We start from the raw sequence: 17,973 nt of genomic DNA, 5'->3' as shown, positions 1-17,973 counted from the left end.
AGGATTTACAGTGAATGTTATTAAAATGCACTATCAAGTTACAGAAAGGAAAGCAGTCTGATATCAATACAAGGAAGTAAAAATAAGTCAATAGAACATTACAGATAATACTGAAACATACACATACATAATCGCATGATTTAGGAAAAAAGGTGATGTTCCTTGGGAGTTGGAAAGGATGATCTTTGGAATATATGTTTATCAATTGCATATCTAAGTCCAGATAAGTGACATTTGACAGCCGCACCACACAATAACCCAAAAATTCAATCCAGATAGATTATAGGTCAAAATTCATCAGTTGAAACAAAGTTTCTAGAAGGAATCATAATATCTTCATGGCCTTGGGTTAGGCAAAAATTTCTTAGGAAACAGTAATCATAGTCAATAGTTTTTTATTTCATTTTTTTAAAAAATATATAAGCAAGGTCTATTAAAATTTAAAAAAAAAAAAGAATCACTAGCCGAATGAAAAGACAAGTCACCATGGAGAAAATATTTGCAAATACATTTATCTGACAAAGTGTTAGAAACATATATTGTTACATTTTCCTACAAATCAATGAGAAAAAAAAGTAAAAAGAGAACCTTATAGAAAAGAAAAGGAGTGGGAAACCTAAACAGACACTTCACTATATATGATATACAAATGACCAAGAAATTCTCAAACTCATTAGTTACTAGGTGGATTCAAATTACAACAAAAAGTAGGTATCTTTAAACAACCACTAAAATGTTTGGGGAAAAAAAAAGATTGACAGTACTGAATGTTGGTGAAATTTTTCAACATTTGTAAATGTCACACATTGCAGTTGTTGCTGTTGTTAGGTGCTGTTGAGTCGGCTCTAACTCGGAGACCCTAGGTACGACAGGATGAAACACAGCCTGGTCCTGTGCCAGTCTCACAGTCCTTGCCACACCTGAGCCCATCATTGCAGCCACCATGTCAACACTGCAGTTGGGAGGTACAATTTTGTATAACCATTGTTGCATGTTGTTCATTATATTATATTATTGTTGTTGTTGTTGTTATGCGCTGTCGAGTCGGACCTGACTCACAGAGACCCCTCCTTGGGTTTCCAAGGCGGTATCACTATGGAAATAGATTGCCCAACCTTCCTTCCGAAGAGTGGCTGGTGGGTTTGAACCACCAGCCTTCTGGTTAGCAGTCAAGTGCCTTAGGCACTATGCTACCAGAGCCCCATATTATATTACATTACCTTACATTACATTGCATTACATTACATTACATTGTATTGTATTGTATTGTATTGTATTATATTATATCTAATATAATTATATCTAATCATATATATACCCAATGATCTAGTAGGTGTATCCTAAGAAGAGATGCATATTTCATTTAAAAAAGTTATGTACACCAATGTTCATATCAGCCCAATTCATAGTATTACAAGAATAAAATCAAATATACAACTATGAGATTAAACAAAAAGGCACGTAATATGTTATTATCGTTAGGTACCATTCAGTCAGTTTCAATTCGCTGAGACCACATATACGACAGAATAAAACAGTGCCTGGTCCTGTACCATCCTCACAATTGTTGCTATGTTTGAATCCATTTTTGCAACCACTGTGTCAATCTTTCTCATTGAGGGTTTTCATCTTTTTTGCTAACTCTCTACATTATCAAGCATGGTGACCTTTTCCAGGGAATGGGCCCTCCAATAACATGTCTAAAGTACATGAAATATCTCACCATTCTCATTTCTTAGAAGCATTCTGATTGTATTTCTATGAAGACAGATTTGCCAATCTATGGTATATTCAATATTCTTCACCAATACCATACAAAATTTAAAGACATCAATTCTTCAGTGTTCCTTATTCATTGTCCAGCTTTCACATGCATAGGAGGTGGTTGAAATTACTGTGCCTTGAGTCAGGTACTTAGTCCTCAGTACCTTGCTTTTAAACACTTTAAAGAGGTCTTTTGCAACAGATCTGTCCAATGCAATACGTCGTTTGCTTTTTTTACTGCTTCTTCTATGGGCATTGATTGTGGATCCAAATAAAATGAAATCCTTGACAACTTCAATCTTTTCTCCATTTTTCATAAAGTTATTTATTGGTCAACTTGTGAGGATTTTTGTTTTCTTTATGTTTAGGTGTAATCTATGCTGAAGCCTATAGTCTTTAATCTTCATCAGTAAGTGCTTCAGGTCATCTTCACTTTCAGCAAGCAAGGTTGTATCATCTGGATATCACAGATTGTTAGAGTCTTCCTCCAATCCTGAGACCACATTCTTCTTTATATAGTCCAGCTTCTCAGATTTCTTGTTCAGCATACGGATTGAATATGTATGGTAAAAAGATAAAACCCTGACACACACCTTTTCTGATTTTAAACCATGCAGTATTCCCTTTGAACAACTGCCTCTTGCTCCATATACAAGATCCACATTAAGATATTTAAGTGTTCTGGAATCCCTATTCTTCATAATGTCATCCATAGTTTGTTATGATCATCACAGTTAAATACGTTTACATAATAATTAGAATACAAGCAATATTTTTCTTATATTCTCTGCTTGCAGCCAAGATCAATTTTACATCAGCAATGATATCCCTTGTTCTACATCCTCTTTTAAATCCAGCTTGAATTTCTGGCAGCTCCATTTCAATGTACTGCTGCCACCATTTTTTAATTATGATCAGCAAAATCTTACTTGTGTTTGATATTATGATATTATTTGATAGCTTCTGCATACTATAGGATCACCTTTCTTTGAAACAGGCATAAACATGGATGTCTTCTAGACGGTTGGTCAGATAGTGTTTTCCAAATTTATTGGCACAAATAAGGGAGTGCTTCCAGCATTGTATCTCTTTGTTGAAAAATCTCAATTGGTATTCTGTCAATTCCCGGAGCCTTGATTTTTGCCAATGTGCTCAGTGTAGCTTGAATTTCTACCTCAAACCCATAGGTCATAGGTCTTGACCATGCTTTCTATATATGGGCCAATTGAATATTTATTTAAACTACTACCAAAATTAACTTGGTTCCTTGGACTCTTCAAATTTGAAGATGGAATAAGTTTTGTTTGTTTAATTCGTTCATCATTACTCTTAACACCTAACTTGATGCTCATGTTGGCACCTTCTGCCCAGTTCTCAAAATGTTGGGCTAATAGGTCAATTTTTGTTCTGGAATTTCTTGTTGGGTTTGTTAAGATTTTTTGATATACACTGCCATCTAAATTTTTTGTTTCCAAAGTGTCAAGCCTGCAACACATTCTAAAGGCTTTTTCTACCTACTCCTGTTCTCACTTCCTTATTTTTCACATTTGTTAGCTTACTTTTTCCCCAAAATTTCTTGAACTTCTAACTCTGGCTTGATCTTGTTTCCTGCAGGACACAACTCAATTACACTAGCTTAGTAGTTTTGACAGAATTGTAATCTCTTTATACTAACTATCAATAATGTGAAATGGGTATATCTGGTTCATGAGGTGGTCTCAGGTCTAGGAACATCATTCATAAAAGTGTGTATGACATTGCCAGGCCAATAATTTGAGAAGAAAAATATTAAATATTTATTATTATTGTTGTTGTTTCCCTTTGTAATTCTAAAAAAAAATTGATTATGTAGTCAAGTTTCCAAGACAATTTCCCAAAATGGTCCTATGCTGTATTAAATTAAAAAGTCTATTAATCTAGTCATGAAATTAATCCATTTCTCCAAATTGGTTTGAAAGAAAATTTATATTTGCTGCAAATTCACATAATTGCAAAAGCAGATATATTTAGCTGTCCTTGACCCAGTAAGATCCAAAATGCATAATTACTTTGAGATATTTCCAATGGTCTAGTCATCATTTTGAATCACATTGAGAATGCTCATCTAGGTTAGTGGTGCCATACCTTCTGTTCCTTTGTCTTATAAAATCTAATTGAGAGCAAGATCAAAGTGAAGATGTAAGTTATTTTTCAAGTGCCTTCATTGGGAGGCTGATTCAATGAAAATTTGAAAGTATGGAAAATCAGACAATACTAATTAATCTGTTTTTTTTTAACGAGACTAGAGGATTTTAAAAAATTCTGGCCTATTCATATAATTATTTATGTAATAAGTTATAGTTAAACATTTGATGTAGATAAGAAATTATTAGAGTTCTGGTGACAAAGAAATGTGCACAAATATTCTCATGGTTCAAGACCTCACTGAAAATTAGAGTTAAGTGGAAAAGAGAGTATTTAAAAATTACTCAAATAAGTCAGAAATGGCAATTGTGTTCAATGTAATGAAGGGCAAGGGCCTGGTACTGTTACAGGGTATTACAAAGGAGCTGTAATGAGAGAAGCAAAATTCAGTTCTTTGAAAAACTGACAGTGACAGGCAGTGTCTCCTGGCTAGCATCCATGTACCGACTGCTTAACTCTACTATATATTATTTGCCATTCTTTTCCTGGAAGAGAGTTTTGGTTGTCTACATGATAATACTAGTTAATGAGCTGAGAAGAGGCAGAATTCGAACCTCATTTACACTTTTTATTCCTTCCTGTACTAAAAACAAAATAAAACACTTGGAATTGTACCAGCACACCCATTCCCTTTACTTTCTACCTTAAACATGGACACGAGGCCTGGACCTAAAGTGTAGATTTTGCTAGCATAAAATGAAAAAAAGCTTACTAAGCAGTGATTTCTTTCTTTTTTTTTTTTTTTTTTAAGTCAAAAGTATCATGTTTGTGTTTAATCCTTAAAACTGCCATACTTGTAACAGTTGGTAAAATGCTATATCTCAGTTTCTCAAATGACAAAACTAAAGAATACTAGAGATTAAAATAAGTAATTTCTGACATCAAAGGAGCTGTTATGTATTGAAGTTATATTTTTAACTTAGTTTGTCTATCCCAAAAGCCCACGTTATTATCATTAAAGCATATCACTTCTCGTTATGCCATATCTTGGGCTTCAAGGATAAGGAGCTCAGGTCATGTAGTGGGTAAGGTATTTGGCTGCTAACCAAAAGGTCATTGGTTCAAATCTACCAGCTGCTGTATAGAAAGAAGATGAGACAATCTACTTGAAAGATTTGCAGCCTTGGAACACAATAGGGGTCACTATGAGTTAGAATTTATTTGATGGAAAGAGGTTGTGGATTTTTTGGTTTGGGCTTCAAAATAGATGGAGAACAAATCAGAGTTTACAGACAGAGAAGATTTTTAAAAGACGGACATGGTATGAAGACAGCATTCCTAACATTCATGTTATCTTCAGCGGCATCCCCAGTGCTTCCAACAATGTCCAGTAGGTTATAGACACTCCAGAGACATTTGTTGAATTAATGAATAGGCAACATAATCAGAATTACAAAGGAAAGAATGAAAAAGGAAAAAGAAAACAATACAAAAAAGCACTGAATTTAGAGTGAATTTTCATTTGAAAAGAATAATTATAATAAAATAAACTCCATTAGTAGCCAATATTACTCAGCATAAATTATATCTTTGAACTTTTTTTTTTAGCATGTTTTTGGATGAGCTATACATGGAAGTACACTTCAGAGTACCTATGGGAGGGACACAGACAGCCCCCACCCAAAGACAGAAAGGAGGGAAAGCCGGAACCTATGGTGGCAGGATCCAGGTAAGGGGAGGGTTGAGAGGTTTTGAACAGCTAAGGGAGATGAACTTGTTTATCAGATTTTCTTACTGTGGTGGCTTGAGTGTTGCTGTAAGGCTGGAGGCTGTGCCACAAGTGTTTAAAACGCCAGCAGAATTGCACATGGTGCACAGGTTTTAACCAGCTTATGGACTGAGACAGACTTGGAAGAAGGAAGAGGCCATCCATTTCTCAAAGAATTAGCCTGGGAAAACCTTATGAGTAGCAGAGAAACACTGTCTGGTACATTGCTAGACAACACTGTCCAATACAATGACAAAAGATGAGCCCCTTAGGTTGGAATGCACTCCAAATATGATGGGGAAACAGCCACCTCATCAGAATAGAATGAACCTTAATGATACGGATAAAGTAAAGCTTTCAAAACCTCCATTTGCTGCATGGTATGACTCAAATTGAGTAGAAATAACTGTAAACATCTGTTAATAATCAGAACATGGAATGTATGAAGTATGAATCTAGGAAAACTGGAAGTTGTCAAAAATGAAATGGAATGAATAAAGGATATCCTAGGCATTAGGGAGCTGAAATGGATTGGTTTTGGCCATTTAGAATCAGACAACCATATGATCTACTATGGCGGGAATAACAAATTGAAGAAGAATGGAATAGCATTCATCATCATAAAGGATATTTCAAGATCTGTCCTGAAGTACAATGCTGTCAGTGATAGGATAACTTCCATATGCCTACAAGGAAAACCACTTAATACTAGTATTATTCAAATTTACGGATCAACCACTAAAGCCAAAGATGAGGAAATTAAAGATTTCTATCAGCTTCTGCAGTCTGAAATTGACCGAACATGCAATCAAGATATGTTAATTATCACTGGTGACTGGATTGCAAAAGTTGGAAACAAAGAAGAATCACCAGTAGTTGGAAAATTTGGCCTTGGTGACAGAAATAATGCTGGAGATCCCATGATAGAATTTTGCAAGACCAACAACTTACTCATTTCAAATACCTTTTTTCAACAACACAAATGACAGTATACATGTGGACTTCACCAGATGGAGTACACAGGAATCAGATTGACTACATCTGTGGGAAGAGGCAATGGAAAAGCTCAATATCTTCAACCAAAACAAGGCCAGGAGTTAACTGTGGAAGAGACCATCAACTGCTAATCAGCAAGTTCAACTTGATGTTGAAGACAATTAAAACAAGTCTATGAGAGCCAAAACATGACCTTGACTATATCCCTTCTGAATTTAGAGACCATCTAAAAAATAGATTTGATACATTGAACACCAATGAACAAAAACCAGAGGAATTGTGGGGTGACATCAAGATCATCCATGAAGAAAGCAAAAAGTCACTAAAGACAGGAATGGAGAAAAGACCAAAACACATGTCAGAAGGGACTCTAAAAGTCGCCCTTGAACAGAGAATAGCCAGAGCAAATGGAAGAAATGACAAGATCAAAGAGCTGAACAGAAAATTTCAAAGAGCAGCTCTAAAAAACAAAGTCAATTATTACAATGAAATATGCAAAGACTTGGAGTTAGAAAACCAAAAGGGAAGAACATAGTCAGCATTTCTCAACCTGAAAGAACTGGAGAAAAAATTCAACCCTCGAGTTGCAATATTTGAATATTCTATAGGGAAAATATTGCACAATGCAGGAAACATCAAAAGAAAATGGAGAGAATTCACAGACTCACTGTGCCAAAAAGAAATGGTAGATGTTCATCCATTTCAGGAAGTAGCATATGATCAAGAACCAATGATACTGAAGGAAGAAGTTGAAGTTTCATTGAAGAAAATGGTGAAAAACAAGGCTCCAGGAATTGACGGAATACACGCTGAGATGTTTCAATAAACAGATGCCCCACTGGAGGCACTCACTTAGCTATGCCAAAAGATTTGGAAGACAGCTTCCTGGCCAACTGACTGGAAGAGATCCATATTTGTACCCATTCCACAGAGAGGTGATCTCATAGAATGTGGAAATTATCAAACAATATCATTAATATCACACACAAGTAAAATCTTACTGAAGATAGTTCAAAAATGGCTGCAGCAGTATATTGACAGAGGATTTCCAGAAATGCAAGCTGGATTTAGAAGAGGATGTGTGTGGTAGTTAAGTTTGTGTGTCAACTTGGCTAGGTCTGGTTGAGCAGCCGGGCAGCTGATGTAGTATTCCCCATGATGAGACTGGCAATCAACTCCATGGTGGAATCTACTGTGAGCAGCTGAGTAACTGCCTTTGAGTATGTGGTCTGCTTCCCATATATAAGTAGCAACTTTGGAAACAGTCTCTAGCTTATGGCATGCTTGAACCCTGCATGTAGTCATGTGATTGTGTAGCCTGCCATATTCTGCTGACCTTGGGACTTTCAATGGACTTGAGTTAATGTCCTGCCATGTGGTTTGGTAACATCAGGACTGTGCCATTTTATTTGTCAACCTTGGGCTTGTTAACCTCAACAGCCAGTAGCTGCCTGAGTGAAGAGATGCCTCTAGCTTCAGTGGGCTGGGAGCAAGAGGCAGAGCTGAAGCCCATGGTGGAGGGGCTTTCACACAGCCCCTAGAGCTTGGAATTTTGAACTTGGAGTTAAAACCTCCAAACTGTGAGAGTATAAACTTCTGTTTGTTAAGGCCATCCAATTTGTGGTATATTCCTGTCAGAGTGGCACTAGGTTACCAGAACAGAATATGGTACCAGGAGTGGGGTGCTGCTCTGATAGATACCTAAAATGTGGAAACAGGAGTGGAGTGCATCCTTGATCCAATACCCTGGCAGAGAGATCCAGCATATGGCATGAGAGATGGCAGTAGCAAAGCCCAGAGACTGGCATTAAACAGGAACAGGCTTACCAGCCCATAGAGGAGAAAGCTGGATGCCTTTGGGTAGGTGGCTTCCTGGCAAATTGGGTTGCCTTCAGGTGTTAACTGGTGGAAAAGACTGGCATGAAATGAAGTAGCAGGTTGGCTGGCCCATGGGGCAAGAAAGCTGAGTGCTTTTAAGACAGCAAGATTTCCTGCAGAGCGGGTTGCCTTCAGCATTAATCAGCAGAAGCAGATAGACCAAAGAAATGGGAAGCAGAGGTGTCTCAGCCTCAATGGTCTTTGGAGGTGGAGAAATCACAGCCCCTTAGGTTTCAAAGAGCCAGACTTTACAACTTGGTTCTGGAATGTGGGCCTGCTTGTTCATGTGAGCTAGTGGGATGGAGTCATAGCCTCTGCCCAAGAGTGAGGGAGCAGGGCTGCCATGCCCAAGAGGGAGAGGAATGGGGCCCACCGGGCCAAGCAGGTGAGGTCTCCACTTAGAGGAACTAGGGGACTGGAACCACCTAGTGAGAGATATCTGTACAGATGCCAACCAGTGAAGATTTGTACAGGTGCCAACTTGACAAGGGGTGGAATTGTGGTAGTTAAGTTTGTTTGTCAATTGGCTAGGCCTGGTTGAGTGGTTGGGCAGCTGGATGTAGTATTTCCTATGATGACACTGGTAATTAACTCCATGGTGGAATCTACTGTGAGAAGTCTTTGGTTATGTGGTCTTCTTTCCACATATAAGTAGCAGCTTTGGGAACAGTCTCTAGCTTATGGCATGCTTGAATCCTTCATGTAGCCGTGTCATTGTTCAGCAGCCTGCCATGCTCTGCTGACCTTGGAACTTTCAATGGACTTGCGTTAATGACCTGCATGTGGTTTGGTAACATTGAGATTGTGCCTTTTTAGTTGTCAACCTTGGGCTTGTCAGTCTTAGCAGCTAGCAGCTGTCTGAGTGAAGAAAAGCCTCTAGCTCCAGTGGGCCAGGAGCAGGAGGAAAAGCTGAACCCAAAGGTTGAAGAGCTTTCACTCAGCCCCTAGAGCCTGGCACTTTGAACTTGGACTTCTAGCCTCCCAACTGTAAGAGAATAAACTTCTGTTTGTTCAAGCCATCCCATTTGTGTTATATTCTTGTCAGAGAGACACTAGGTAACCAGAACAACATGAAATGAGGAATATCTTTGCTGATGTCAGATGGATCTTGGCTCAAAGCAAAGACTACCAGAAAGATGTTTACTTGTGTTTTATTGACTATGCAGAGCATTTGATTGTGTGGATCATAACAAATTATGGATAACATTGAGAAGAATGGGAATTCCAGAACACTAATTGTACTCATGAGGAACCTGTACATATACCAGCAGGCTGTCATTTGAACAGAACAAGGGAACAGTACATGGTTTAAAATCAAGAAGGGAGTGTGTCAGGGTTGTACCCTTTCACCATAATTATTCAACTTGTATGCTGCGCAAATAACTTGAGAAGCTGGACAATATGAAGAAAAATGTGGCATCAGGATTGGAGGAAGAATCATTAACAACTTGCGATACATTGATGACACAACTTTACTTGCTTAAAGTGAGGATGACTTGAAGAACTTACTGATGAAGATTGAAGAATACAATCTACAGTGTGGATTACATCTCAATATAAGGAAAACAAAAATCATCACAACTGGACCAATTAGCAGCAGCATGATAAATGGAGAAAAGATTGAAGTTGTCAAAGACTTCATATTGGTTTGTTCTACAATCAATGCCCATGGAAGCAGCATTCAGGATATTAGATGACATACAGCTTTGGACAAATCAGCTCTTTTAAGTGCTGAAGATCAACAATGTCTCCTTGAGGACTAAGGTATGCCTGACACAAGCCATGGTATTTTCAACTAGCTCATATGCATGTGAGAGCTGGACATGGAATAAGAAAGACCGAAGAAGAATTGATGCTTTTGAGATGTGGTGTTGGCGAAGAATGCTGAAAGTATCATGGACTGCTAAAAGAACTAACAAATCTGTCATGGAAGAAGTGCAGCCAGAATGCTCCTCAGAAGCAAGAATGGCCAGACTTCATCTCACCTACTTTGGTCATGTTGTCAGAAGGGACCATTCCCTGGAGAAGGATGTCATGCTTGGTAAGGTGGAGGGTTGATGAAAGTGGGGAGGGCCCTCAACAAGATGGCTTGACACAGTGGCTGTGACAATGGTTTCAAGTGTAGCAAGGATCGTGGAGCTGGTGCAGGACCGGACATTTCATTCTGCTGGACATAGGGTTGCTATGAGTCGGAGATGACTCGACGTCACCTAACAACAACAACAACATGAGTTCAATATTTGCACATGAAACCCACAAACTACATTGTGCTGTTCATTATCAAATGTCTTTGATTGGATTGTAATATTTCAAACATTTTACTGCAGGGAAAATTAATTTTACAATAATGTGTTCCAATTAAGGAGTAAAATACGGTGGGTATAAAGTTGAACTTGCAAAAAAGAAAAAAAAAAGATATAACTAGCTACATTCAAAGGAGCAAGAAAGTATTTAATGAAGACATCGGTTACCTATTTCCAAAATATAAAGAGAAATTACTTGTAATCATGAGGAATAGCAATAATTTCCTGTATTACTTAAGACTAAAGCAAATTCCAAAATTTTATGTGCTTATTATTTTTATGTATTTATTATGAAATGGGGAGGAATATAACTCAATAAAGCTGGGTTGTTTATCTCTCATCTGCTGAGTCATCTCTGTATCATGAAATTACTGAAATATTCAAGTTGCTTCCATTTTATTGTTCAACCATTAACACAACTTGTGCTCCACGGGTCACTGCTTTTATTAGTTTTCTATTTCTGGTGTACAAATCATCACAAACATAATGGCTTAAAACAACACAAATTTGTTACCTTTGTTTCATTTTTATTGTGATTTGGGTGAAAGTTAACAGAGCAAATTCTTTTTCCATGTAGCAGTTCATACACATTTTGTTTCATGGCATTGAGTGCTATTCCCCACAGTGTAACAGCTCTCTTCGCACTTACTTCCTGTACTTATGTCTTCTCTATGTCTTTCTTTTGTACGTATTCTTGCCTGCTGAGCTATCTCCCTGTGCAAATACTGCCTTTCTGTTTTCCCATGATTGATTGTTCTAAGGAGTGTATCTACCTGATGTAAATGTTCACCCTATATGCCTCTCTATTGTTTGGCTGGAAGCCACAGGAGGGAGTTCAATTCCAGACCTGAAGGGTAACTAGCGGCCATAGTCAGGGATCCCAGCAGGCTATATCAGACCAGTAAACCTGGTCTTATAATTTTGAGTTTTGTTCCACATTGTTCTTCCATTCTATCCAGGATCTCCTGTGCTGATCCTTTTCTGAGTGGTTGACAGTGGTAGCCAAGCACCATCTAGTTCTTCTGGTCTCATGGTCATACAGGCTGAGGTTCACATGATCTACTATTCCCTTGGACTAATTATTCCCATATGTATTTGATATTCTCCGTTCTCCTTTGCTGTGGATGAAGAGACATTCATCCTTGCTTCTAGATGGCTGCTTGTAAGCTCTCAAGACCTCAGTTGCTACTCACCATATGTGAACAATGTTTTTGTGTAGTATATTATGCCAGTTGAGCTTGATGTCCCTTGTGACCATAGTCCTGAGTCCATAGGTAAAACTACTCACTCCCTCAGGGTGGTTCCTGTGGCTAAGAAGTTTTCATAACTTGCCCTTTGTTAGGGTCTATAATGTATATGGACATTCTTATAGCACATACAAATACGTATGCAAAAATACCATTTGCTAAACTTATATATAGCCATGGGTATTTTTCCTTTTGCCTAGGCATACCTAATCATGCAGCCTGTCTATCCATCTATTTACCCATAGAGTAATCTTTGTTATCAGTGATAATGTAGTATTGTTTATGTAAAAGAGTTTATCTTGTTTGTACCTTTGTGCATCTTTCTGTGTTTTCCTTTTCCTTAGTGTTATTGTATTGGTCACTTGCTTTTTGTATATTGCCTTTCCTTTCACCCAAATCAATATTTGTCTCCACTTGTCTAGCAATGTTCCCTTCCCCTCTCCCATCCCTGGTAACCAACAAAGAAAGTTTCCTTCTGTATATAAACCATTTCTTTGATTTGTTACAATAGTGAACTAATGCAATATTTGTCCTGTGATTGACTTATTTCACTCAGCATAATGTCCTCCAAGTTCATCTGCATTATGTAGTGTTTCATAGATTCTACATTATTCTTCAGTGTTGCATAGTACTCCATTATGTGTATGTACCAGAGTATGGTTATCCATTCTTCTGTTGATGGACACTTAGCTTGTTTCCATCTCTTTGCCATTGTGAATAGTGCTGCGGTGAACATGGGTGTGCGTACATCTGTTTGTGTCCTGGCTCTCACTTCTTTAGGATATATACCTGGTAATGAGATTGCTGGATCAAATAGTATTTTTAATTCCAACTGTTTAAGCAATTGCCATACCTATTTCCATGTGTTTGTATCATTTTACAGTCTCTCTACCAGTATATGAGCATATCAATCTCTCCACATCCTCATCAGTTTTTGTCATTTTCTGTCTTGTTGAATTTTGCTATTAGTGCTGGCATGAGATAATATCTCATTGTTGTTTTGATTTGCATTTCTCTAATGGCTTAATTATTGCCAACATTCCTTCATGTGTTTGTTGGCCACCTGAATATCTTCTTTGTTGTTGTTTTGTGCCATCGAGTCGCACCCAACTCATAACGACCCCTTCTTGGGTTTCTGAGACAGTATCATTACAGAAGTAGATTGCCCAAACTTCATATTATTTCACATCTTATGCCACTTTTAAATTGGATTGTTCATGTTTTTGATGTTAAGGTATTGGAGTTTTCTATACATTTTAAAGATAAGACCCTTGTCAGATATGTCATTGTCAAATATTTTTTCCCAGTCTGTAGGTCCTCTTTTTACTCTTTTGGAGAAGTCTTTTGAAATACATAAAAATTTAATTTTTAAAAGGTCTCAATCATCTAGTTTGTCTACTGATGTTTATAGATTTTGGGTTATTGTTGATAGTCTATTTATGCTATAAATTAGAACCCCTAAATTTGCCCCTATTTTTTCCTTGAGGAACTTTATAGTTTTAGGTTTCCCTTTTAAGTTTTTGATCCATCTGGAGTTACTTTTTGTGTATGGCGTGAGATATGGATCTTGTTTCATTTTTCTCCAAATGGATATCCAGTTTTGCCAGCACTATTTGTCAGAGAGACTATCTCTTCCCCCATTGAATGGATTTCAGCCTTTTGTTAAAGATCAGCTGACCATAGGTCGATGATCGATCTATTTCTGGGTTGTCAGTTCTGTTACAATGGTCTGTGTATTTGTCATTGTACCAATACCAGGCAGTTTTGACTACTATGGTGGTATAGTAAGCTTTAAGATCCAGCAGTGTGAGATCTCCTACTTTGTTCTTCTTCTTCATTAGTGCTGTGCTTATCTGAGGTCTCTTTCCTTTCCATATAAAGTTAGTGATTGTTTTTCCACATCCTTAAAGAATATTGATGGAATCTGGATTGGGATTGCCTTGAATGTATAGATTGCTTTTTGTGGTATTGACATTTTCACAACGCTTAATCTTCTCATCCATGAGTATGGAATGTTCTTCCATTTATGTAGATTTCTTATGGTTTCTTGAAGTAGTGTTTTGTAGTCTTTCTTTCTGTAGGTCTTTTGTGTCCTTGGTAAAATTTAATCCCAAGTATTTAATTTTTTGGTAGCCATTTTAAATGGTATTGATTACCTTATTTCTTTTCCAGCAGTCTTTCTGGTGATGTAGAGGAACCCAACAGATTTTTGTATGTTGATCTTGTATCTGGCCATGATGCTAAATCTCTCAATTAGTTCCAGTATTTTCTTTCTGAATCTCTTAGGTTTTCTAGGTATAGGATCATATCATCAGCAAATAGGGATAGTTTTACTTCTTTATTATCAATTTGGATACATTTGATTTCTATTTATTGCCTTATTTCACTGGCTAGGGCATCCAATACAATGTTGAATAGATGTGGTGATAGAGGGCATCCTTGTCACATTCCCATTCACCAAGGGAAATGATTTCAGTCTCTCTCCATTGAGAACAATTTTGGCTGTTGGTTTGGTATATATGCCCTTTATTATGTTGAGGAATTTCCCTCTATTTCTGTTTTTCTCAGAGTTTTGATTTGGAATGGGTGTTGGATTTTATCAGATGGTTTTTCTGCATGAACTGATATGGTCTTGGGCTTTTAATTTTATTTTAATTAGGTGATGGATTACATTGATTGTTTTTCTAGTATTGAATCATTCTTACATACCTGATATGAACCCCAGTTGTTCATGATGTATTATTATTATTTTTTTGATATGTTGTTGGAATCTTTTGGCTAGGGTTTTGTTGAAGATTTTTGCATATATATTCATGAGGAATACTCATCTGTAGTTTTCTTTCTTAGTGATGTCTTTGCCTGGTTTTAGTATCAAGTTTATGCTTGCTTCATAAAATGAATTTGGGAGGATTCCATCCTTTTCTATCTTCTGGAATAGTTTGAGTCAGGTTGATATCAGTTTTCTGAATGTTTGGTAGAATTCTCCAGTGAAACTGTCCAGGCCAGGACTTTAACTTTTTGATAATGTATTAATGACATGTTCAATTTCTTATGGATCTATTCAGATTTTCTAGTCTGTGTTAGTTTAGGTTTTCCTCAGTCTGTGTTAGTTTAGGTAAGTAGTATGTTTTTAGAAATATGTTCATTTCTTCTAGATTTTCAAATCTGTTGGAGTACAATTCTCATAGTATCCTGATATGATCCTTTTTTCAGTTGGTTCTATTGGTACATTGCCTATTTCATTTCTTATTCATGTTATTTGAATCCTCTCCCTCTTTTCATTTGTTAATTTTGTCTCCCAATCCATTGAAGGTTTTTTTTTTTGGGTTGTATCCTATTCCCTTGTTTCTACTACTTTATCTTGCTTCATTGTGTCAACTGTGATGGTCTGTTGTCCTTCAGACATTGTGTCATCATTGTATTTATATTTAATTGGTGACTGCATGTTGGTGTGATCTGCCCAAGATTTTTGTTTTGTTTTGTTTTGATGTATCTGGATAAGCAGATTACAGGGCTCCTCTATTCTCTAGTTGGCAGCACTTACACACTTACCACCTGTCTCCTGGTTGGTGTGAAAATGAGAATGTGTGCACATATGTCTTTTAGCTGTTCATGAAGAGCAGTTAAGGGTGAGTGGTGCTGGTATTGGCTGTCATCTATCATTGCTCAGTTGGTGCTGAAGCAAGTAGGGCTCAGTCAGCAGTTGGGGCTGCAGGAGGTATGGGTATGATTGGGTCATATATGCATGGTTGTTGTTTTACACTCAGTTAGAATATAAATGAATAAATAAATAAAAACCACACACACACACAATAAATAGATAGATAAATAAATAAATAACAGAAAGATAAAAAGCACAAATCATATAAACAAACAGGAACTATCCCAAAAAAGAAATAAAAAGGAAAGACAATAAATGAGAATAAATATTTAAAGAAATACTTTAAAAACACAAAAGGAATATAAATAGAAAAAGAGAGGGAGAGAAAGAGAGAGAAAAAAAAAAAAAAAAAAAAAAAACCTGGTGAGGAGAAGATAAGAGAAAAGAACAAGAGTAAAGGAATAACAATGTTTTCATTGGAGGTTTTCAGATGGACCTAATCTAACCAAATCAGTCCTTAGTATAGAGAACCTTTACCAGCTGTTGATAAAATGATAAAACTGCAGAAAGGAAAACAAGGAATGGGAAGATCCAAAAGAAAGAGAAAAGATGAGAACTGGAAAAAGGAAAGAGGAAAAATAAAAACAAAAACCTAGCAAGGGAAAAAAGAAAGAAAACAAATAAAAGGGAATGAAAAAATAATTTAAAAACCACCACCAAGAACAACAACAACAAAAAAAAAAAAACTGGGGGGCAAAGGGGCAGGGAACTCAGGCTCCATAAAGGAACACAGACTAGGATGGAATTCCTGACCATCCATAAGGTGAGAGGAAGTGGTGAATGGCCACACCTGTGTCATCCAATAGAGTGTGAGGCATAAGAATAACAAGGGGAATATCACACCTTTCCATTTGTTACCCTTCAGTGTGGTTGCCCATGCTGTCCTTGGCAGGTGGAACCTATTCTTAGGTCACAGGTATCAGAATGATGCCACTTGCAAATATCCAAAATGGCTATGCCCTTAGGACAGCCAAAAGTCCACAGCTCAGTTTGTCTCCTTATTTGCTATTTTCCTTTCTAGTCATCAGCCACCAGTGCAGTTGTCAATGCAGCCCTTGGCAAGCAAGGCTGATTCCTAGGTTACTGCCTACATCCTAATGCCACTTGTAAATATTCAAACTGGCCATGCTGTAAGGATAGCTGACAGTCTGTAGCTTTGTTTATCTGCTTATTCACTGTTTTTATTCAGGTTCTTCTATGAGTATTTAATCTACTTCTTTATCCTTTCTTCCAAAGCTCAGAGCTCCAAGATTATCTTCTGTATCTGTGTCAGTTGGTTTCTCTTTTCTTTGTTGAAGAGGGTCTGTGTAGTTTGTCTGCCTATTCCACCATCTTGCTGGACATTCTCCCAAATTCTTTATCTTTCAGGTCTGTTGAGTAGGAGTCAAATGTTGCAAAAGGCAAGTGCTGGCAAAACTTCATTTCTTTCTGGAGGCTCATAGGGAGAATGCATTTCCTTACCTTTTCCAAATTCTAAAAGCCATTCATTAGCTCATGTTCCCTTTCCTCCATTATCAAAGCATATCTCTGACTATTCATTCATAGACAAATTTCTTTCTGACAACAGCTGGTAAAGGTTCTCTACACTAAGGACTGATTTGGTTAGATTAGGTCCATCTGAAAACCTTAACCTCAACATCCTTAATTGAATCACATATGCAGTGTTCCTTTTGTCTTGTAATGTAACTAACATATCCATAAATTGCAAAGGATTAGAAGTTGGACATATAGAGGACCCATTATTTTATTTATCATAACACTATATACATACCTCAAAGCTTGTGGAAAGAAAATGAGAAAGGAAGTTATGCATAGCAAGTCTATTTACATTACAACTGTCTAGAGAGATTTTAACCAAATGTCATATCAAAAAAAAAAAAAAAAAACCTGGATTCAGAAGATAATGTGGAACAAGGGATATCATAGCTGCTGTCAGATGGACCTTGGCTCAAGGCAAAGAATACCAGAAAGATGTATACTTGTGTTTTATTGACTATGCAAAGGCATTTTACTATGTGGATCATGACAAATTATGGATAACATTGAGAAGAATGGGAATTCCTGAACCTTGATTGTACTCATGAGGAACCTGCACCTTGAACAGGAGGCTGTCATTCAAATGGAACAAGGGGACACTACATGGTTTAAAATCAAGAAGAGAGTGCATCAGGGTTGTATCCTCTCCCCCACCTATTCAATCTATATGCTGAGCAAATAATCCAAGAAGCTGGA

Source organism: Orycteropus afer, unplaced genomic scaffold, assembly GCF_000298275.1.
Source record: "Orycteropus afer afer isolate SDZICR_OR568_19922 unplaced genomic scaffold, OryAfe1.0 scaffold00016, whole genome shotgun sequence".
Taxonomy (NCBI): domain Eukaryota; kingdom Metazoa; phylum Chordata; class Mammalia; order Tubulidentata; family Orycteropodidae; genus Orycteropus; species Orycteropus afer.
This window is presented reverse-complemented; position numbering follows the sequence as displayed.